The 23,457-nt window shown below is 44.6% G+C and overlaps 1 protein-coding gene across 3 annotated transcripts in view; it reads right to left on the minus strand.

Annotated features, from left to right (window-relative positions):
* Positions 1-22,924, minus strand: part of JAKMIP2 (janus kinase and microtubule interacting protein 2) — a 125,660-nt gene extending 102,736 nt beyond the window's left edge. For 2 of the 3 annotated variants that reach the window (XM_090064690.1, XM_090064689.1), the window contains exon 1: positions 22,634-22,923. The gene's annotated coding sequence lies outside the window, so the exon portion shown is untranslated. Of the gene's footprint in view, positions 1-22,633 lie in introns of all 3 variants that reach the window. The other variant, XM_090064691.1, reaches the window with a different exon arrangement.
* Between the last annotated feature and the right edge of the window lie 533 nt (positions 22,925-23,457).

Raw genomic sequence — 23,457 nt, forward strand, 5'->3', positions numbered from 1 at the left:
AAAAAATGGAGGCAAAGAAATTGTTAAAAAGGTCTGCCTTTTCCTCTTGTGCAACCACCAGATTGCCAAGCGTATCCCGCAGGGGCCCCACGTTACCCGGTGTTTTCTTCATACTCCCTATGTATTTAAAAAAGGACTTTTTGCTGTCCTTGATGCAATTTTGAAAGTCTGTTTCATTACTAATGAGTATATTTTAAGTATGCACACACTTATATAGAAAATTATTTGCCTGCCTCTAAGTTTCTGTGCAAGAAGGTAACAGAATGCTCAGTAATTGCACTGGTGTCTGGATTATGGAATAAAGCAGCAGAAATGTAAGCAGTGGGCTCTAAAGAATCAATATTCTCATTAAACACTGTGACCTTTTTTCCCTTCAAGGTTTAAGCCTTTCTTCTGTTTATGTGCTTAAAAAAAATGTTAGGGAAAATCAGATTGAAATTATTTTCTAATGAAAATGAGATCACCGCTAACATTTTTAGCAGTACACTGAGTTTTCTGTATATTAAAAACAGTAAACCTACATAGAGGTTGAATTTACCATTGCTTGTATTTCAAAAAAGTAAAAAGAAAATTCGTAAAAGTAAAAATGGTAATAAAAGGTAATAAAAAAAATCTAAGAATTCTAAAAATGGTACCTCCCTTTTCCAATCAATCCTGTAAAGTCTAAAAACTTCCAGGAGGAGTATTTCCTTAGAAATTCAGCACCATATGCATTATGGTAATGAAAGAATTACAAAATTCTATGGTTGATAGGAAATCAGACATTTCATTGATCTATATTCTATTACAAGGGAATCTGCTCATGGTGCAGCCATCTTATTTCCAGAACAAATTGACTATAATTGAAAATGCAATTAATGGAGGGGTTTCATTCCACTGGAGTTCACTAGAAACTGGCTTTGGTTCAGTAACATTTTTATTTCCTGCTTTCAGAGATGTGGGGACTGACAGGGATCAACATGAGCCATCTATTGTGCAGGCAAGCCCTGTTCAAGGTTTCTCAGACACGGCTCTCTTGAAGCATTCCAGTTCCAATCTCTACCTCCTGCTATTACCCTCTTGGGCCTTCAGAAGTGGAGCCTGACATTCTTGCTAGTGAGAGGCGGGAGTTGGTAATGTGAACAAGCAGGGACTGTAATGAGCCCAAAGTATTTTCCTTTGGGATTTGAGCCAGCCTTTCAATTCCTACCACACTAAAACACTAATCCAAAATTCCAGCTATCAGACTTAGTATTGTGCAGAGGTGTCATGGTTCAGCTCAAGCAACCATCATACTAAAGAGACACGTAAGTCAACATTATGGGACCACATACCCCCAGGCTCTTTGACCAGCTGTATAAATGGCATGTCTCTACACTGCAGCAGACTACATGCCTAGATGCTCTCACCTTTTGAACTTTGAGAAAGCTTGTTTCTAATTCCAGACTAAAGTTAAACCTTAGATCTCTGCTGCAAATCCTGTAATCCATAGACAACCAGTTGTCCACTAGACTGGATAGACAACTGTCTATCTGCTGATGCTCTCAGATCTCTATTTTTTCATGGTGGTGTATGGCATATGATGTACACCTTGCTATATAGGTCAAAGTCCCTTAATCTTTAAACAGTTTAATGAACAAATTTTTAAACAGTGATAAATGGTGCAGATTAGAGGTGTGCTGATACATCCGTCTGATATCAGATTTGTACCTATATAAAGAAAACTGGCTGTATCGGATATTGGCTTGATGGGGCCAATAATTTGGCCAATAAATGCCCGTGCTGCGTGCAGCTGCAGCTGCAGCGCAGGACTCAGGCAGCGAGGAGCAGAACCTGCAGCATGGAGAGCTGCCCCCAGCTGGTAAGTCTGGTGTGGTGGAAGAGGAGGGGGAGGGAAGGGGCGTGTGGGGGGGCAGATCAATGAATCCACAGTGAAGGAGGGGGCAGGGGCAGGGTGAGGTGGGGCCGGAGCCGTGGCTTGTGGGAGGGTGGCTCCCACCGCTGCTTGCACCCAGGTGGGCATGGGGGAGTGCCTCCCAGGTCTGCACAGGGTGGGGTGGGCTGCAGCTGGGGCTGTGCAGGGCTCTTCTTGGTGGGGGCTGGGCTTGGAGTGGGTGCTGCCAGTACTGGGAGGATGCTGCATCCACCCCAAATTTCAGCACTGGTCCTCTCCCAGTGCTGCTGCCACAAGCCACCCAGTGCAGCCCTGGCTCTTCCTGGTGCGTGTGTGGAGGTGGAGCATTGAGCCGGGCCTGTGTTGGCTGGCTGGTGGCGGCACTGGGAGCAGAGCAGCAGCAAAATATGGGGTGGATGCAGCATCCTCCCAGCATCCGCTCTGAGCCCAGCCCCCACCAAGAAGAGCCCCACACAGCCCTGGCTGCAACCCACCCCGCCCCACACAGATAGTGGGGCACATGCCCCTCTGTGTCATCCTGGGGTACATGCAGTGGCAGGAGCCACCTCCCCGCTCCCATGAGCTGTGGCTCTGTCCCCCCCACCCTCCCCAACCTGGGCAACATCTGCATCTGCCCCTGCCCCCTCCCTCATTGTGGGGGGCTGGATCTACCTCCCTATGCCGCTCCCTTTCCTCCTCCCCTTCCACCACACTGGACTTACCAGCTGGAGACAACTGTATTGGAAATTGGATCGGTATTAGCCCCAAAAATCTTTATCATTTCACCCCTAGTGCAGATGTCTTGAAGCCATACATCACGAGATAATTTGGCTCTAAATAATTCATAAAACTTATTTCAGTTTCATACCAGTACACTCATTAGGACTTAGACCCCACATATAGCAAATAAATACTTGCCTCAACACATTATATTCCAGAGTAGTGAAAAGGTTCTTTTTGGAACTCTTGTTTCAAATAAAAATACATCATGAAGACAACAGAATGAGTTTGGGGTTTTTTTGGTCTACATGCCCCAAGTTTCAATATGATTGTCAGGTATCAATTAACCTACAGCAGAATTCAGTCTTAAAATGCCAAATCTCACTTCGCTTATGTTTTATACTAGGAGCTACATTTAAGCTCAAGGGTCTGTACCTCATGCCAGATCATGCCCCTGGTCTGTTAGACCATTGGCACAAAGAACCATTAACTGAACCGTCCTCAACAAAGAGCAATAAAACGATTAAGGGTACAATTAATAAGAACATGATTTTGCATAATATCCATGTGACGCCATACATCAGTGCACAGGGTCACCCCCAAACTAAGTCCAGATTCACTCAAAATGTTTGCAGACCTTCTGGCAAGTCTGGTCCACATTTCTGAATTTGGACAAAAGCAGATTATGCCCAGAACAAGCCAAGTTGCGCATGTTTGCATATTATATTCACGTTACTCAATTAATGGGAGAAATACAGATCTTTAGTACATATCTTCATAATCCTTGTTTTTAGTACTGCTGCATTCTTGAGGTGTTCTAGTATTCCTTCACTATATCCCTTAGTCTAATTTATTTCTAGGAAAGCAGCTCCTTGTAAGACGGCTGGCTAAAATACAAATCCTTTGCCACAGACCCACATAGGCCAAAATTACCATTGGCTCCTGTTCTAAAACATGAATAAAAATTCTCCAAGCTGCTCGAGCTCCATGGAAACTGTCAAAAGGGGACAGAAGCATTATTGTTACTAGCAACAACACTGTTCCTAGTCTGAGGATTTGCTAAACCAATACTCTAGTATTCTCAGGCAAAAAAACCCAGCAAAAACATATCTGCATCCTTTCAGATAAGGATGGCCACATTTTTTTCCTTCACTGTTACAGTGGCATTACACAGACTGAGACAGGCAGTCACCATATGAAATATCAGTTTGTACCAATATAGGTAATAATGTTTCTAGGATGAATATTCTTAAAATATTCTTAATATTCTCAAACATATATTAGGCAAAATGTTTTTAATATGGCATATGTATGTAGATGTCTAAATACACCGTCTTTAAGATGTGCCTAAAAACGAGTAAAATCCAGGGTCCCAAAAGGGTTTGTTCATGCAGAGCTCATTGCAAGATAAGGATGTAAAATAGCCTTTCATTGGCTTTGCATATTTCTCTTGGAATTATTCAGCCTCCACTCTAGGATCATTCTTAACCTATCAATCACATGTGCTTGGGCAGACACTTGCTGTATGTGGGGTGGTATTTGAAGATGGAGCACAGAGAGAAACAGAAATACGGTATTTCCTGGAATTCAAAGGATTGACTTTTTCCTGAACAGAGATGTGCTGTATCAATTTGAATAAACACAGACACATCTTTTAATTAAAGAAGGTGACCGAAAGTTTTTTGAGAAATAAATATGGTGCATATTTTTTTCCTTATAAATCCATTAGGCTTGACTGTCCAATCCCTTCCCTGAAACCAGATGAATTTATATTCACTCTGATCAAGCATTTCTGAAATGTTATGATTCAAAATGAGGCGTTCTTTTTTCATGAAAACACACCTATTTGTTCCTCCCATAGTGAACTTGCTGAGCCTGGTGCAGATGATGCAAAATAGTAGAGCAGGAAGCATTTTTTTTTAGCTTGCCCCAATTCTTGTATTGCTCTATTAAAATCAGTTCAATACACTGCAGCTTGCATTGTGTTTCATATATCCCAATTAGGTCATTCTCGTCTCAGGTCATTTCCTGCTGCAGTTTCCTACTCTACCTTTTCCTTCTCTCTTCAGACACCATCTTCAAAGCCCTTCACAGATCTGCCTGTGCCTACATCTGATTTCTCATCTCCTTCTGTCCCCAACCTATGCTGTGCCAAAGCTGCGAGCCTTAGTGTGTCCTCCATAAAAATTAACATTTAACATTTCTAGCCAGAGCTGCAGCTTTGCTACATACCCTGGAATGTAAGAAAGGAAGGGGCCTCTTGGACCACTGATGCCAGTCCCCTGGGCTTACAGACAATGGTTTATCCAAAGAATCCTCAAAATCATCCATTTCTCCCCTTTGGCATACAATACAGAGACTTTTCTTTGTAAATATATTACAACATGTCCCAAGTACAAAACAGAGGGGAAAAACCACTTTGGGGCAGATTTTCAGAGAAAACGAGACACCTTTCCATATACTCAGTCGGATTCCCCCCAAATAGAAGAAATGCTTACCTGATTAAAGTGTTCTAATCTGACTTTTAGCCTGCTGCTAGTAAGGTTATATGATCTTTGCTTTTTATTGACTGCATATTTAATGTGTTCAGTTTACAAGTAAGTTTTAACTTGGCAGGCTTGCAAACCCAACCTGGATTTAACAACATAACCAGGTTCTTATAGTATACTAGCAAATTGCCTGTAAGGAATGATGGGTGGGGACGGAGCACCCCACCCCGTGTCCTGTGGTGCCGCGGCTCCACCTCCAGCCCCATGCACCTTCTCCTGTATCCCCTCTAATCCCCCATGTCCAGCCCTGTGTGCCCCCCTACCCCCTGCCACTCTGCCCTGTGCTGCCACCTGCTCTTAGGAACCAGGGGGAGGGAGCTCACACATGGTGGTAGCTGCCACGACCCAGCAGCAGACAACATCCCCCCCTCCCTGCGGCCTCCCCCGCCCTGCCAGCTGATGTTGGGGCTGGGCAGTGGCAGCAGGGGGGGTATGGAGGCAGTAGGGGAGACTGCCACCAGAAACACCCCCTTCCCCTTCTTGCTTTCCTCCCTCCCATTGTCTCCCACTCCATGCCAGCTGTTGTTGGGGAGGGGGCAGTGCAGTAGGTCCCTTGCTCCCTCACCCCCTCTGTCTGTAATGCACTGGGCCCTGGCAGCCAATTAGCACATGCCCTCTTGGCAGCGCATGTGTAGTTGGCCTTGAGGGTTATGGACAGGCAGAGAGACAGACTAAGGCTTTTGTTATATTAGAATTATGACTAGCAACAATGGCGCTATAAGGCAAATCCTACTCTCAATCACACTTGTGCAACCCTGTTGAATTGAACAGGTTTAAATGACTAGAAACCAACAAGCAGCTCTGCTGATGCTGCACAAAATGTAATAAATTTATGCTCTTAGGTGCATTGGCTCTGAAGAGTTAATGGAAGTAAAAAAGCCATAAAACCCTGAGTACATAATTAGGGGTATTTACAGACCCCCAGACCAAATAGACCACTTGGTAACAATTCAGCTGCGTCTATGAAGAGCCCATTGCAAAAACTCAAGCTGTATATGTATTGTTCAAGTGAACAAATACAACTCCAAATATATGTTGGGATTAGTCTTGTGGTGTAAAGATGATCTCTTGGAGCGTGTCTACACAAGACGCTTAATGTGGAGAAGACTAATTCTACTGCATTAGTGTGATGGGCAAAACCCATGCTAATGTGCATTAGATTTAGTCTAATGTGTATTAACATCACTAAAAAGGCACTCGTCTACACTAACGTGCAGTAGCTCTGATTACAGCACATTAACTTAGTACCTGTCATTACAGGTACTAAACTTAACGTGCTGTAATTATGGCACATTAATAAACATGTAGAGGTGCCCTTGAGGTCCCTGCCAGCCTTACTTCTCTATGAGAATATACAGTCCGCTCTTACAACCTTTACCTCACACACATAATCCTACTAAGCACGCGTACAGACTTCCTATAAAAGCAGGTGAAGTTTACAAGACTGGCCCTACAGTTCTTTTTCACAGTTTACTTTAGCCAAACCTTAATGAGAATCAGGTGCCATAGAAGAAAAAAAATGACTACCATCATGTGAATAATGGTTGGACAGCAGATGAAACAGGATATTGGCTGGAACTTAGCCATCACTGTGAAACAAAAACACTGAAGAATAAATATATAAAGTTTTTGCAGTAAAATGATGACAGAACAGTGTGGCTTCAGTGAGTGCTATAAGTCACTTTCGTAAGCACTAAAATTCACGGTAGAAATGTAGTCATCCCAGTGATATTCTTTTGAGTTACAGGGCTGTTCTACCAACCCAGACAGAGATCTCAGCATTGCTACAACAAAGGATATCCATCATGTGGTGAGTGTATTGATTTGCCATCCCTGATGATTTGCAGACACCAAAGACAACATGGGAGGGTTTATTTTAGAAATAATTTCGCAAAATATTTGGAATTTTTTTTGGTCTCAGTCTTGCTAAAATCCTCTAATGAAGGCCTATGGTGTCACCCAAGAACTAAGCATGGAAGAGAACCTACTTTTCCCACTTCGAAATAAAGATGGGGTGGGGGTAGAGGACAGGCGCATTGTTCTTATTCTGGGTTTGTGGAAGCTTGTTAGCATAGGAGCCTGTGGAGATCAGCAGCAATCAGGGGAGTTTTTGTGCTGTGCTGTCAGTGAGCTGGCATGTGGTATTGGGGACACAGAACCGTCACAAAGATGACTCTGGTTTCTGGGAGTCCATCCAAGCATGGGTTGACAGAGCAACAGGGGCATCTCTTCAGGAGGACTGGGAGGAGGTCTCCTCCTTCAGAGCCTCCTTCCATGGTAAAACCTGTAGGAGAGGACGATGTGGTAGAAGTGATCATTCCAGTCACACACGTGGTTGGGAAGTGCGGTGTCACCCTCCTGAATTGTTCCAGTATGGCAGAAATACAGTAACTATCATTGTCCAGGGGAATTATAAGTGAGAAAAAGCATGGGCTTGGAATTAGCCGTAACTGCTATTGAAGGATCATTGTTAGTTGATCAAAACAGCGTGTTTGTCAAGATACTTGAAATCAATGAGGCTGTTCCTGATATTAGGGCTGCTCATGTTTCTTTCCTACCTACAAAGCCCTAGAGACAACTTTCTTATTCATATGCAAAGGATCTCCCTCTTCCCGCATGGAAAGGGGAGTCAGATGCCTCGGCAGCAGCGTTGTACAGACCATGCAAAGAGGCATGGAAAGCCGGGACAAGGCTAGTGGTAGGGCAGGAGAGTATTCATTATTTATGCCTCTGCCTCCAGAGAACAGATGGAAGGAAGGTAACACAGATGGAAAACATTCCTGCAGAGACTACTCTGTGCTGGAGAAATCCCATAAATAAAGCAGCCGAGGGCAAGTACTAGCAGTGGCTGGGGCAGGCACTCGGCAATCCAAGACCTATTGCAAAGGTCTCTGCATGTGTGGCCAAATGGATCCACGACATCTGTGTCTGGAATCCCTGGTGTCCCCCATGGGGTAGGATAGAGACTTGTCTCCTGAAGGAAGGATGCAGGGCAACTCCTCAACAAGAACCGCACAGAATTGTCTGGGTACTACAGGGAATCCAGTCTGGCCCCACAGCCATTAACCACTGTGCAAAACTTGAGGGCCTCTGTGGTGTAAAGCAAAGTCTACATACTTTGCCATGGCATAAACCCACATAACTTCCTTGGTTTTGCTGTACTAACAACAAAAACACCCAGCCAAACAATAGCGGAGTAAAGCTCAGCTCAACTTCCTTCTCTCGCTCCTGGCTTGACTGCTCTTAGGTTTATGGTTCAGGGTTGTTCCACATGCACCTTAATGTCTGGGTGAGGAAGTGAGCCACCTATGGCCCAATCCTTTTTTTCCCCTCCAGTTAAACCTGCTCACGCCCAGCGGGCCGAGCAGCCCTGAGCTGCGGGGGGCCCTGGTCCTTTGCTCCGCTGTGGAAGCACCCTGCAGGGCCCACCTGGGCAGGCTGCTAGAGGCCTCGTTCTGCCCCAGCTCAGAGGTAGCACGCAGCCTGATCCAACTTCCCCAACCCCGAGCTGAAGAAGCACCCAGCCTGTTAGCAGCCTGCCCAGGAGGCCCTGGGGGGCACTGCCATTGCAGAGGGAAGGACTGAGGGCCCCCTGTAGCTCATGAGCCATACAACCTGCCAGCAGCTCAGCCCCCCAGCTGCAGGAAATGTAGGCAGGCTCCACCAAAAAAAAAAAAAAAAAAAAAAAGGATTGGGCCCCTTATGGCTTCTGCTTCACTGGATGCAGAAGTGGTGAGGGGCCCAATCCTTTTTTTCTGCAGAGTCTGCCCACCTCTCCTGCAGCCAGGGGCAAGCTGACTAATAGCTGCAGTATGTTGTTTTAAATGAGTTTGCAGCATTGTTGCAAACTAAACTACATCAGCATTTTAAACCCCCAAAACTCTTGCATGTGAACAATGTGATATAATTAAGCCACACACAGTGACATTTTTGTTACGTGTGTGTAGTAATGGCATGATGTGTACAAGCGCCCTGTATGTTCAGAACAATCTGAAGGCATCAGCAAGGAAACAGTTGTTCATTTCTAGTGAATATGTTCACTTCCTCATTGGGAAAAGGGGACCTTCTAGCTCAAATGAGTGTTTCACTGTCTTTTGCTCACTCCAGTCCAACACTAGACAGACCTAACTGGGTTGATTTACACCTAAATGAAACAGATGGTCAGAGACTATGGTTTACCTTTTACTTATCATGGGACAGAGCAGACAGATATTTTCAAGTTTCATAGTTAGTAGGGTTGGAAAGCACCTGAGCAGATCATCAAGTCCAACCCCCTGCCCTGGGCAGGAAAGGATGTCGGGGTCAAACAACCCTGGCTAGGTGATTATCTAGCCTCCTTTTGAAGACCCCTGGGGTAGGAGCCAGCACCACTTCCCTTGGAAGTTGGTTCCAGATCCTAAACTTCCCCCCTGGTAAGTTTATACATGGCCACCAGATCCCCTCTCAGCCTTCTCTTGTGGAGGCTGAACAGGTTCAGGTCCCGTAGCCTCTCCTCATAGGGTCTGTCCTGCTGTCCCTGGATCATGCGAGTGGCCTCCTCTGGACCCTCTCCATGTTGTCCACATCCCTCCTGAAGTGCGGCACCCAGAACTGGACGCAGTACTCCAGCTGCGGCCTGACCAGTGCTGCATAGAGGGGGAGGACCACCTCCTTGGTCCTGCTCGTGATGCTTCTGTGGATGCATGACAAGATGCAGTTGGCCTTGCTGACCGCGTCCTCACATTGGCAGCCCACGTTCATCTTGGAGGCTATGATGACACCAAGATCATTTTCTGCCTGTGTGCTTTCGAGAGGGGAGTTTCCCAGCCTATAGGTATGCTGCTGGTTCTTCCTCCCCAAGTGCAGTACCCCACACTTGTCAGTATTGAATCCCATCCTATTCTCATTCGCCCACCCCTATAACCTGTGCAGGTCCAGCTGTATCCTGTCCCTCCCTTCTAGCATGCCCACCTCACCCCAGATCTTGCTGTTGTCCACGAATTTGAACAAGGTGCTTTTTCCCCCCTCGTCCAAGTCGCTGATAAAGATGAAACAGTTAAGAAGATTCCTACCCCTTTTAAACTGTTACAATAATTTCATCTGTTCACAACTTACACTTCTAAAGAAAAGTATCATAAACACTAGAAATAACATATTCAAATATTTGCTGTGAAAAAATTAGATATTTGATTTGGTCTCTTTTATTCTCATTCTGCTATGACTTTTAATTATGCATTTGCTTCTTAATATTTCTAGATCTATGAAAGTGTATGAGCTGTTCAAAAAGTCCTTCACCATGTGTTTTGATAATAGAAATACATGTCTCTCACAGTAAGATTGAGCAAGGAAGAGACAAGTGTAATGTCACTGTCTAATCACAGAAAATGCAGTGTCATGTAATGCCATCCTCACTCTCATATTTTTAATTCCTTTTTATTTCAACAGATAGTATAAAGCAATATTGAATTAAGTTTAAACATGCATCTATCGTTAGCCACAGACAGTGACATTTATAAAACAGAGCTAGAAATTTAGATGATGAGACAGTCCTGTTCTTAATGATTTTTTAACAACTAAAATAGCCTCAATTATTAGTTTTGGGAAGTAGTATTCTTCTTTCATATGAGCGGATTATGGATCAGATTCAATCGGCATAAATCACTGGGGATGTGGGACTACATTGGTTTACCCTAGTTGATATTCTGTTTTAAATACATCTTAACAAAGCATTGAAAAAAAAATCACATTTTAAAAGCATCCAAGACAAAATCTGTGCAGACACACAAAGTAGGTGCATGCAATGGCTTCAGGAAGAAACCTCATCACAATGCCAGGAAGATTCGAATAGGAACAAAGATATTTCCTATCAATCTAAATCAATAGCTAAAAAAAAAGGAAAAAAGAAAAGATATTTACACCCTTGCTGAGTTTCAACTAATAATACAGGCTACTGCATGGATTACAGATATTGACTGTATATTTCAAGAAAGAGGTAACATGTAGGTCATGCTGTGACCTACAAAAGAAATACACATATATATACATATAGGAAGCAGTTCAAAAGGGAACTGCTCACAGAAGCTTGTGGACGTGGTATGAATATCATTTTGCTCGTAATGATACCCATGAAACTGGCTGGCTGGCTACTTGTAATTCAGTTGCACCAGTGAAGTGCTTATTAGACACACTCTAACCTTACTGTTTCATTTGAAAAAGAGTTTTCATATTAATTAATACAATCTCTCTCTTAACTATAAATTGCTGAACAACAACAATTTAATACAGTTGCTTTTTTACTAATAAACTGCTAAATAGCCTTTGCAAATTTAGCTGCTCCAAAGTATGGTTGGTTTTTTGTTTTTGTTTTTTTATTAGTCTGGAGCTAATTTTATTTTGCACTGGGGCTTTTGTTCTTTATTGGACTTGCCTCCTCTGAGATATATGTCAGATTTCACTGGATGATCATGCAAAAACAATACATTTCAGTTTGTCTCTGATCAATGTACAAAGGCAGAAAATATCAATACAATAGCATTTAGCAGAAAACCTTGAGTAGTAAATACACATGGACACACCAAAGGCACACACATCGATGTCTTGTCTATGAATGACACAAAAGTGGAACAGCTTAAGTCAAAAAGCCAAAATGTATGTATATAAGAGCAACCAGAGGAAGCACTTATTTCTGTTTTCTGTAAACCCAAATTTTTGCCTGGATGCTGTCACCATGAGATTCCTGCACCTACTCCAAAACCAATCCATTCATAAGTACAAAATAAAGTATGGATTATAACAATAAGTTCTCTCTAACACGTGATGCTAGGATCTTTAAGGATGGTGTAAACAAGCCTAACGTTTTTACACACAAGTATTACTATATCAGTTGTAAAGAAAAGCGACCTAACAGATACAGCAAAGCATGGATAGAGTAAGGGATGGAACCAGGAATCCCAACTGCCAGTTTCTCACTTTAATCATATACCCATAATACTAATTACAGCCAGTATAATTGCATGCTTCTAAATTAATGCCAAAATTACTCTCTCAGAACATGGATTCCGTATGTATTGTGTGTAAAATACTCAGTTTGGTGTCTTTTGGTGTGTAGGTTGGATTTCAATTATTTTCTGTTCTTTCTTACATCTTATCTAATGTTAGAGGATTCTGGTTGCTCCGCACAATAGTGTCTTTAGTCTGCCTATTCCATATAAAAGGCTTGGCTCCACAAGCTGTGCTTATATGATGAGCAAGCTCATCCAGTATATACCAGAAAAGGTTTTCAAAGATTTAGGCTTTGTTCATTTATTTATTTATTTTAGCCAAAAGTTATTTAAAAGATAATGTATCCTGGTTTACATAACTCTGATGAGTTTCCACCTGAGGTCCCTTCCTCCGATTGGTATGTTCAAGTTCCCGTATGTCCTGCCTGTGTGCTCTTAAACTGCTGTTGGACTGAGGAGGCTTCACCAATATCTCTGGTTTCAGCTTATCTGGCACCTTTCTTTAGTACTGTTTGCCTGCTCCTCTTTCACGGACACGGGACCATCATAATCCAGCTATCACTGTCCCCTACTGGCCAGTGCTGGCACCCCATAGTCCTCACTAGCTAAGCATGCCATTCCCCAGGGCTCCAAACTTCTGCTCATATAGTTTACCTCTTCAGCAGTGCCCAATTGTTGAAGCAGATTTGTAAACCTTCCTGAAATAGGGTGGCCATTGGTTTTTAAACCCTTTGTCCCTTGTCCTTTTCTGAATGAGGAACAAACTGCAAAAAATCCTATTTTTCAGTTTATTGGTGGAAATACATGCCACTCATTTGTCCTTGTGATTCTATTGGCTGTGCCTAGAGATAAGGCAGTGCACAGCCAGGAGAAGCAGGGTTCCCAGCCAGGGTGAGAGGTAACCTTTTGGTGGTGGCCCCGCCACCTTGCTGCTGATTGGCCAAGGGGCCTGGTGACCCCACCCCACCCTGCTGATTGGCTGAGGTGGTCCGCCCTTCACCAAGGGGATGCCCTGGGGATGCGTCAGTGGCCACTCTATCCCCAACATCATAGCAGTGGAAGGAGCCTCAAGCATCATCTGGTTAAACCCTCAGGCCACATCCAGATGTGCGTGGACATTTGGTTCTCTGGGGACAACTAGCAGCAGCATACCTGATGCCACTGTTAGTTGTTCCTGAGGATGGCCTGTGCCACATGTGCTCCAGGGGTTAAAAAAACCCCTCCATGCTGCTTCCTTGCAGTGCAGAGAACAGCTGAACGTGCAGTATGTGGCAAGCCAAGGCCGAGCTCGACTGGACGTGGCCTCAGAGATTATTCCACTGAGGGACAAACGCAACGCTCTAGTAAGCTTTGAACGCATCTCTTGGTTTACAGACCTAAGGCCCACGACCTGAGACCACAGGCAATTGACTCTTACCTTCACTCACACAAGTAATATACGGATCTAGACAAAACAACAAAACTACCTGCATACCTTTCCCTGCCTCACTTTCCTTACCATTCATGAACAGTCCTGGGGCTTACATCGGAGTCCTCTAAAGCAGTGGTCTCCAAACTTTTTAAGTAGAAGATCACCTTTGGTGTTTAAAAGCAACCCAAGATCTACTGTGCGCCACGCCCTGCCCAGCAGGTAAGTCTGTGAGGAGGGAAGTGGGGAGAGAACAAGGGAGAAGGAGAAAAAATTATTTGGGGATGCACCTCCCCAGCAGGTAAGTCCAACCTGCCCTGGGGTCCCACTCAACTTACCCCTGCTCCTGCCTCTCCAGCACTGTCCCTCACCACAGGGGCCTTGATCTAGCCCCCACCTCTTCTGTCCCCCATGGACTGACCTGCTGGGCTGGGGTGCTTGTGTGCATGCACGCGGGCACTCAGCCCCCCACCCCAGCCTTGGATCAATTCCAAGAGCCTTGTGTTTGCTTAGCAGCCAGATAGCTCTCTCCTACCTCTCATATCTTCTCTCTAAAAAAACTGGTTGGAGACCCACCCTTTTAGAAACCCCCATTTACTTTTTCAAGTGAGTCCCTGATAAGACCTGGGAGCTGATCAAAGTCCCAATCCATTACTGATCCACTGCTTAGTTACTGTTCCCCAGAGCTCAGACTTAAAAAGCTGGTTTCCCTTAGGAGATGGACAACTCTTTGTCCAGTGGGGTTCCAAGTGGATACAAGTTTAACTGACATTTAATGACACTCTGTTAGCTCTGTGTTCCCACCTTGACATTTCAGTCCAATGTAAAGGTAAAAAGACAGAGATGGTGGACAAGCTCCTTGTTCAAAAGCTGGTTTGAAGTCTGACACTGATGCACAGAGTGTCCCAGTATCAAACAGAATCATAAACGGTACACTGACAGACTTCCTAAATCATCCCTACCTTTACCTATTGTAAATCACACCTAACTCTTTTGCAATGGATAGATTTACACTACAGTACCACTGATTTAGGTCAGAAGAGAAGCAGGCCTTCACCATGTCAGAGAACTAGCAGCCCCAGCATCTTCCTAGACAGACTTTGCAGCTGCAAAGGCTAATTGAGCAAGAGACAAAAGCACAAAATGCAGTAAAAAGTTTGCCCTTCAAACAAAAATGTCACAAGATCAGTGAAGTTTTTATGATTAAAACTGAGCATAACTTTCCCCATTGTCTGCTCACTTCATTATTATGTTTGTTGTACCCACTGAAAATGATGAGATTTTGATGAAAACTCCCTCCATTTATGATTTCATAGTAGCAATTAGGCATTTTCTGCCAGCCTTAGCCGTACAATATGAAACTTGATAAGCTGTTACCTTAGGATCTATAAAGAAAGCCATAGTAAACATAGCTTCACTAGTATTAGAATAGGATTGAGAAATAAAGTACCTCTGGAGCTAATATGAGTTGTAAGGTTGCATAGCCTAAAAATATAGACGTGAGCATGCCTATTATCTCTAGGTATCCCCAGTTTTTAAAGCAAAATATTCAGTTTTTTGGTGGCCAGCAATTTTGTTATGAAACAGACCAGATTGAAAACAATTTTATAAGTGATGACATTAGGAGAGAATTTCATGCTACCATCATTACTGCCCTTTCTAAAGATACTCTTAAATTAGCCCCAACTGAGTAGCGTGAGGAAGGGTTTTTGTGCCCAAAAACTTGCTAAGAAGAATTTTTCCAGCTACCTGTGCTGGTCTAATAAAATATATTGGATTTACCCAAAGAACCCTGTCTGCCTATTTTTCATGTGCATTTGGTATTTGTAAATATTTAAAGAGTAGTTTTCATCATAGGGATTGTTTATTAATGGCTCATCTCATCCTGTTATTGGTTCATTTGTGTTACGTGATTGGTCATCTAAAATCACATGGCTCTGTTTCTGCCCCCACAGTTTAGGATTCAAATCTCTTTTTAAAATAGAGAACTGACAATAATCTTTCTGTACGTTTTTCTTTTTGGATGAATAAACATTAGCTCTGAAATTTATAGAGCTTTCAGGATTTCTGACATTTGCTCAGTTACACACCACAAACCTGTGAATAACAAATACGACCCCCCACAAATCATACTGAACTGAACTGAATTCATGGAAATATTTGCACTTCATTCTTTTTACTGCTGGACCTGATCCGCTGTTGAAGACTTTAGCCCCAAATTCTCTGTTTCTCTATCCCCGTTTGTGTCTTCATTTAAAACTATGGGAAGCTGATGTAAAATGACACTATTTTGATTTCCCAGCATTCAGTCTCGCCAATTCTCAAAACTATGTCATGAGTCCTATAAGAGCATTTTTTCTTTTAAATGCCACGTCCTGGAAACAGGCAATTTTTAGCTAAAAACTACATTTTTACATGGAGTTTCTAGTACTCATGGTTGCACAGAAAACCCTAATTGGACCCCAAAAGGTGCAGAAACCAGAAGGCAAATAAAAAAGAACCCAAAATACATTACAGTGAATAATTTTAGGTGCTTGGGATTGGCAGTACAGGGCCTTCCATGTTCACTTTGCACAGGTATCAGTGATGGCTCTGGGCACAACAGAGAATCAGTGTTAAGGCTGTAAAGATAAACTTTCAAAAATGTAGCGGCCAAATCAACAGTGGGTACAAATCTGCAGCGTTCCCTTGAAATCAGTATAACTTCGAGAAGGTACATCAGCTAGACAGCTTCATCAGTCAGCCATGGTCTGTTTTGAGCCTAGGAGGACCATTGGGCAAGAATGCTTGAGGCATATCAGCTTCTGTAGTCGACAGCACATAAGGACGTGACTGTTGTTTCTGACTCTTGGGCCCAAATGAGGAGATGCCTATTTGGGATGGCCCCTGGCTCATTCCTGGCTCACTACAGCTCACCAGGAGCTGTAGTAAAACACCTAACTCACACTGCCACCTACCCACCACACTTCTCAACCAGTCTATCGATACAAAGAATTACATTATAAAGTCAATGAAGACAAACTTTTATTTGGATTTAAACAAGCCCCTGACAGTTGTACACCAGAAATATGGTGGCATTATGCATAGGGTCACAAAATGAAACTGATCAGAAACGGAAGGAACGCTGACATTAACCTGCATTTCCCAAGTTGGGAGAACAGTACAAAGTCAACAAATAGCATTAAGTGTTGAATGAGGAAGCAAGCCTCCTGTACTTTGGTGGAAAGAGATAAATCATCACTGGCAATGATAAATTACATATCCCTTTACATGAAAGCTCTTTATTGCAATTTCCCCCTCCCAAAAATAAAAAAACCAACTCCAGCCCTCTTGCTGTACTGAAGACATGTGCATTCCATGTCTCAAACCATGTATATAACATCTTATATGTTTCTTTGGATGCTACGAGTTGTGAGCTGTGGAGGCCAGTAAATAAAAGTAAATCAATACAATGAACACTAATGAAGAAAATAATAATAAATAGTGCAGTAGAAGCAGTCTTAAGAGTTTTACTGCAAGAAGGCATGAGATGGTGCTTTTATTGGGATGCAGACACATTCTGTTGCTAATTCATGTGAGATTTCAAAAGGTGAACTCTTTTGTCTGTCATTCTTCCTGCTCTCCCTTGCCTTACTAACTGCTTATTGAGGAATACCAACAAGTCAAGACTATGTCAGAGGAAGAACAATACAGCCATAGGGAAGTGCATGTGCAAATAACAGCACGATATGGTATAGCCACTACGTAGAACAGTGAACCTGGGATAGCTAAAAGCATAAGTTGCTACAGTTTGTGTGAAAAAGGCCAGTCACAGTACCCTGGCACAGAGCAGGACTTTTCATATATACTGACCAGTGAGTTACATATGGCCAAACCCAAACCCAGGTTTTGATGTAATGCCAATAAGTACTTGGAAACTCCAGGAGTTAATTTCACAGCATGACACAGACTCTATGCCTCTGTGAGCATCCATCACTACATTTGCCTTTGGGTTTCTAGAAGGAGCACAGCACTATCACTTTTCTGCTGTTTTGTGATGACCATCACTGATATGGAGTATCAATTCCCAACATGAATGATGTGTGCCCCCAGCAGCTGTGGGGGAGGGAGGATGTATGTGGAGGTGTTTGGGGGTGTGTGTGGCAGCATTGATGGTGGCGGGAAAATGGAAGTGGTAAATGGGGAGCTCCTGCAGACACTGCCAGCGCTGTCGGCAGCTGGGGGAGGGCGTGGCAAGCGTTGACCAGGGGGCGGCGACTACCCACAGACACTGCTGGCAGTGTTGTGGTGGCCAGCGGCAATCGCTGACTGCCCACAGATGCCACAGGCGGTGTCAGCGGCAGGGGTGGGGGTGGCGAGCGGCGACCGCCCACAGGTGCCACCAACACTGTCAGCAGCACTTTTTCATAGGGGGTATACCGCCACACTCAGTGTGTGCACATGTACACCCCCTATGAGTCACCAATGATGCCCAAGTAAACACTGGGCATGTCTACATGAGGCACTTATTGAATATGAGCCTAACAACACTGTGCAGTAGTGTGTCATGGCAAAAACTGTGCTAATAGCCTACTGCGCTGTGTTATTAGGCTAATGCGCAGTAGGTTTAGGCACAGACATTCAAAAACCTGGAGCCTGGAACTGATTTCATCTTTGCAGGTTAGTTTAACCTGCAAAGACTAGTCTAACCTGCAAAGCCTGAACTGATTTGCAAGTGCACAGACATTACTGTTTAATTCAGGAAATGCAGGTACATGCCTGCAATGGCTCAGGCTAGAAGCCAGGGGGCACCAGAGTAGCCCTCTCTTTCCTTTGCGGCATCTGCAAGGCTAGAGGGAAGCTGGCCTGGGGGGCCAGGCCCAGCCCAGCAGCACAGGTGGAGGCTGGCTGGGAAGCAGGGTTCCTGGGCCAGCTCAGAGGTACTGGTGGGCCCTGAGCCTGACAGCTGCCGCTGCTGTGTCCCCTGCCCTGTGCAGTACCCAGGGCTGCAGCTGCACAACCAGCAGTGGGCTGGCCAAGGCCTGTTCTGCTCTACTCACCTCCAGAAGCCGCTGCTATGGCTGTGCCACACCACTCTGGGTGGGGGCAGGGGGGAAGAGGGAAGCAGGAAGCTTCAGCCCTGCAGCTTCTGCCCAGTGTGTGGAGCTCCAGCTCCAGCCCCTGGATACCTTGGAAGGTAGAAGGCATCCAGGTGGGAGATGTCCAGGGGCTGCAGCCACACCTCCATGACAGCCCCACCTGGCTTGGGCCTGACCACTGCAGGCACATGCCTGCATTCCCAGAATTAAACGTGAATATTAAAGCTGGTTTACTCATGCTAGGTGACCTCTGACAATAGGCAACTGGTAGAGGGGGCACGGCAGGGGCATGTTCCCCCTCCTGAGATTAGGTCCTGACTCGGCACTGATCAGAATGGGGCAGGTTTTTTGCCATGTGGGATGGTGGCATGTTGGAGTGGGGGGCACTAAGCTGCAGTACAGAAATATAGGAGTGGATATGGGGCTTTTGATCACTTCAGGTATTAACTCTGAGCTGTGTAACCTAGCTTATGTTAGGGTAACTTCAGTCTGCTCCATGGAGATAAAACAAAACATTTGCAGTCATCCAGCATCCCAGGATACACTGCTTCCAGCTTCCCACCTCCTCCTAGAGTAGGGATAGAGCCCAGGTATCCTAGCTTCTCGTTACACCCCTGCTCACCAGCCCTCTAGTGGTCAGTGCTGCCAGGCAAGAAACACTATTAACCCTTAATGTGACACTGCTCACAGCATGTTCTTACTTCAACACCTATTAACGTTCCACTGATTTAGTGTGGTCAAAGTGTAACATGTAACTTCACCCTTTGTCTCACCCACGCTGGAAGACATACCGCTCTGTCAGCATGAATCAGCTGGTACTCAGCACCACATGCCACTTGAACCCATGCAGTACACAGTGTTAAACACTTCATTTAGTCCCTGGGGTCCCCATTATCTGCAAGCCCCAGAACATGGAGGTTTGCAACAGTGCATGAACCAATCACAGTTTCATGTGTTTCACTAGCAAGCCTGCACCAGGCCTCCAAACGAACTAAGCAGACCAAAATTACTTTATGAAACATCCTCCAAAATTACAGGTTTATAGGCAACCCTTAAAAGCATGCTTTGGACACCTCCCTTGGCAGCCAATGAATCACAGAGGAATCATCTTCCGTTTAGCCAACCCCAGCTGGGGATACTGCCTTCCAGCCAATCAGACTAGATTCATAATCAAAATAAATTAGAATTGTTTTACCAGGTCCCATGTCAGCATGTAAAACAAACTGCAATAATAAATGATGAATACACAAGTTTCATTATCTTTGTACTTATCTGCAGTGTTTTCTGTGTGCACTTGCTCTGCATACATCAGCTGATACATCCTCAAGCCAAGCCAGTTTTTTCAGTAAGTTAGTAATGGCTATTATGCCCATTTCACAGGAGGACGAATTTAAGGACTGACTAAAGGCACAGAGGGAATTGGTTTCAATATTAGGATTAGAATGTCTTTGTTACGGATAGCATTCTTAAAAACACTCATTCATTTAGCTCTGCCAGTGGGCTTGGTACTTCTTTCATTGCATGGTTCTGTACCCTGGTTGTAACTCCATTACAGTATATTGAGAATAAAACCAGTGGAGATTAGATTTAAGGTCACTGACTTCATTTGAGCCGCACGTGATTTCTACTAGTCCCTGTGCAAGCAGGAGCCAGCCCACTACCTTTTTATGGGAAGACAAGCATGTTATGCAGACTATCAACTGACAAGATAAAAGGGAATGGATGGGTAATAGAAAACAAAACCTGAAACCCAAACTGGCAAAATGATGCCCAGAAATGTCACACAATGTTTTCCTGATTTTAGTACCAGGAGGTCAGTTATCCTGTGTAATAATAATGGAGAAATTATTCAGCCTCTTGCCAGCTGCTTGATAATAAGAAAAGGTCAAGCAGGCCCCACCATGCGTTTAGAAATGAAAATAGCTAGTCACTTCTGCTATGCACAGCTACATTCTTATGCTGCACTAGTGTTATCTTCTTAAATAGGAGACAAAAGGCCCTGGCTAGAAAGCTTGTTTCACTAGAAATAACCATTGGAAACAGAACCAATGTGTTTGGAAGCAGGGGGGATGGAAATAATTGAAAGGCAGCCCCAGGTGGTACTAGCATTATTTACATTGCATTAGGCCCTAGATATCCCATTCAGAATTGTGCTGGGCGCTGTACAAATAAGTGGGTCAACTTCACATCAAAGGCCAGGTCAACTTCCCCCAGAACGAAACCCTGCAGAATGGCCAACTCAACATCAGCAAGGCCTGTGGAAGGAAGGTTACAGGGGTGCAGGGTGCCTGCAGTTCCTGCCTCCATCCTTGGGTGCTCCACTGACAGACACAGAAGCCCAGAAAAAGTCAACAATACTGTCCTGGGAAAGATTACAGCCAGGGCCTACACCAATTCAGAAAGTCCCCTCAACCACCTCTGCCGGCAGAACGCTTACAAAGCTGCCAATGGAGGTGAAGTTGTCTTTCCCCAGTGGAAATGCCTCCTGTTTTCCCCGGATGGCCAGTCCCCTGTGGGGTTCAGAGTAACTCCTTCTTCAATAAGTTTCAGCCTGAATTTGGTTGAAAACCATTGACTTCATTCCACCTGCTCATGCTAGGACTAAATTTGGCCCTCACAAAATGCCATATCCATTTACATGGCATAACTTTTGTCCTCCTATTGCTGACACTACTATACACCCGATTTCTCTTACAGTAGGGACAGCCCTGTGGACGGCAATGGAACTACTACAGATTGCCACCAGAGTAATAGAAATGAAAATGTGACTGGCTGTACAGCTGATGCCATCATCTTCAGCACAAACTGTAATGGCCTGGCATTTGTATACTGGAGGAATAACAGCTATCCGTGGAAATGTAGCCAGGACTGAAGCATCAAATACAGCATTATTGGGCAAAAAAATGACCAATATCATATTGACTTGCCTCCCAGATTTCACACTTATGGATAATGTGTACATCCAGAGAGAATTTGGCTCACTTCAGGACACTTAGTAAGGATCTGCCCCTTCATGATATATTGGTGTGTGGCACACCTGTACGGTATAAACCCACAGGGTTGAAAAAATATGGCCTGCCCTTTTTTTGAAAGCTATTAAACTGAAAACACATGTTTTTATCTTCCCAGCCTACAAGGTGTATGTTGGGTCTTTTCCGTGCATTTATACTCATGGACACAAATGAAGACAGGCTACAAATTAGCCTTTAGTGCCATAAAGCAGACCCAGTGCATGATATAGATCTGTCCTAAGTGGCCATAATGAAAACCAAGGGACAATAACTCAGTAACCAAAGAATAAATCACACATCAGCCCAAGTGGGATGTTTAGTCAGTTAATGGCAGTGAGATCAAGACATGTGCTGTACGTACAAAGAGACCCAGCTCGAGGTGTGTGTATTTACATACCCACCCCTTATGCGGAAAGAAGCTACAAACAGCATCCTTTCTAAAGTCATTCACCACGAAAGCAATGCCACAGCAGAACAACATGGGCAAATCCAGGCTGCAAACAAAACAAATCAGATACGCTTCTTTTAAACTCATCTTAGCTTGGCTGCACTGACTACATCAGTGCCATTTCACTGAGGCCCAACCCAGGTGTTCCAGGGGATCAAACCAAGCCCTTGAAAATTACCTTCCTTTCTAATTAGCAATTGCCTTCAATGTTTCCCATTTTATGAAGGTGACGGAAAATGACGACAACTCCAGGAAAAAGAAAATGGTCCAGAGAATGAGGTTAGTAAAGATGAATTCCCAGAACATTTCTGCCCAGACTTCCTAATCAGCCCACATCTCCCTCCTCCTCTCCATCTTTCTCTCTCTCCATCCTCCCCCACTCCCTCTCCCTTTCTCTGTCTCTCCCTAATAGCTCAAATGAAAGTCAGTTTCCCAAGCCCAATGAGGATACTCCGAGCAACAAGATCAGAAATACACCACATCATCAGCATGAGAATAATGATCCCCTAATTCAAGCACTGCAACTAATAAAGCCAGGGCTTTCTGGCACTGCTGCTGCTGCTTACCATGTCAAAACCAGAAGCTGCTGAAAAGCGAGAGGTGTGCAGGCTTCATCCATGTTCCCTGCTACGGAGGCTGTTTCAGCGCCCAACATCAGCAGCTGCCGGGATTTTTTTTTTTCCTGCTTGGTGATGCTGAGGATGGAAACCACCCACCCACTCACAGCAGCAGCAGAGGCAGCAGCAGCAGTCGCCTCAGCCACCTCCCTCCTTGGAGGAGGAGGGTGATGAGCTCACAGAGCGAACCTGGACTTTGCAGCAAGCGCCGCCTCCTTCTCCTCCTCCCTCCCCTGCTGCAGAGCCGAACTGTCTCTAGGCTCCATGGCAACAGCCATAAAAGATAGAGGGAAAGAGGAGAGATGGGGGAGGGAAGGGCAGGGAGAGACCGAGGCTCCTTCCTACAAGGGATGCTGCTCTGGCCAAGGGAGCATCATTCCAGTGACTGTTGTACCTTATTAGAGCATCACCCAAAGCAAGGCCCCTACAGACACTAGCAACCCTGCTTGCAGCGAGCTTCCTCGGCTGAGTCCAGGCATGTGAACAAGGTTTGAGGGCACGATTTCCACACTTCAGATGGGCATTCGTGAGCCTGCAACGGTCTATTGTGCATTAGGAAGTCAAGGTGTGGGGAGGACAACTAAGGAGGCCCACGGGAAAATTTAGCGGAGAAAAGGTCAAGCTGAAGGACACCGGAAGTGTTATGGAGCTACAAAAAGCTAGGCAGGCCCACATGTCAGCTCCACCTTCATTAAAATTTAAAGAGCTCCAGTAATCCACAGCGCTGGCTCAAAGCAAGCTGCAGGGCTTGGACCATAATGACAAGACGCTGG

Source organism: Crocodylus siamensis, chromosome 10 (assembly GCF_052110815.1).
Source record: "Crocodylus siamensis isolate JL-2025a chromosome 10, ASM5211081v1, whole genome shotgun sequence".
In the NCBI taxonomy this organism is placed as follows: domain Eukaryota; kingdom Metazoa; phylum Chordata; order Crocodylia; family Crocodylidae; genus Crocodylus; species Crocodylus siamensis.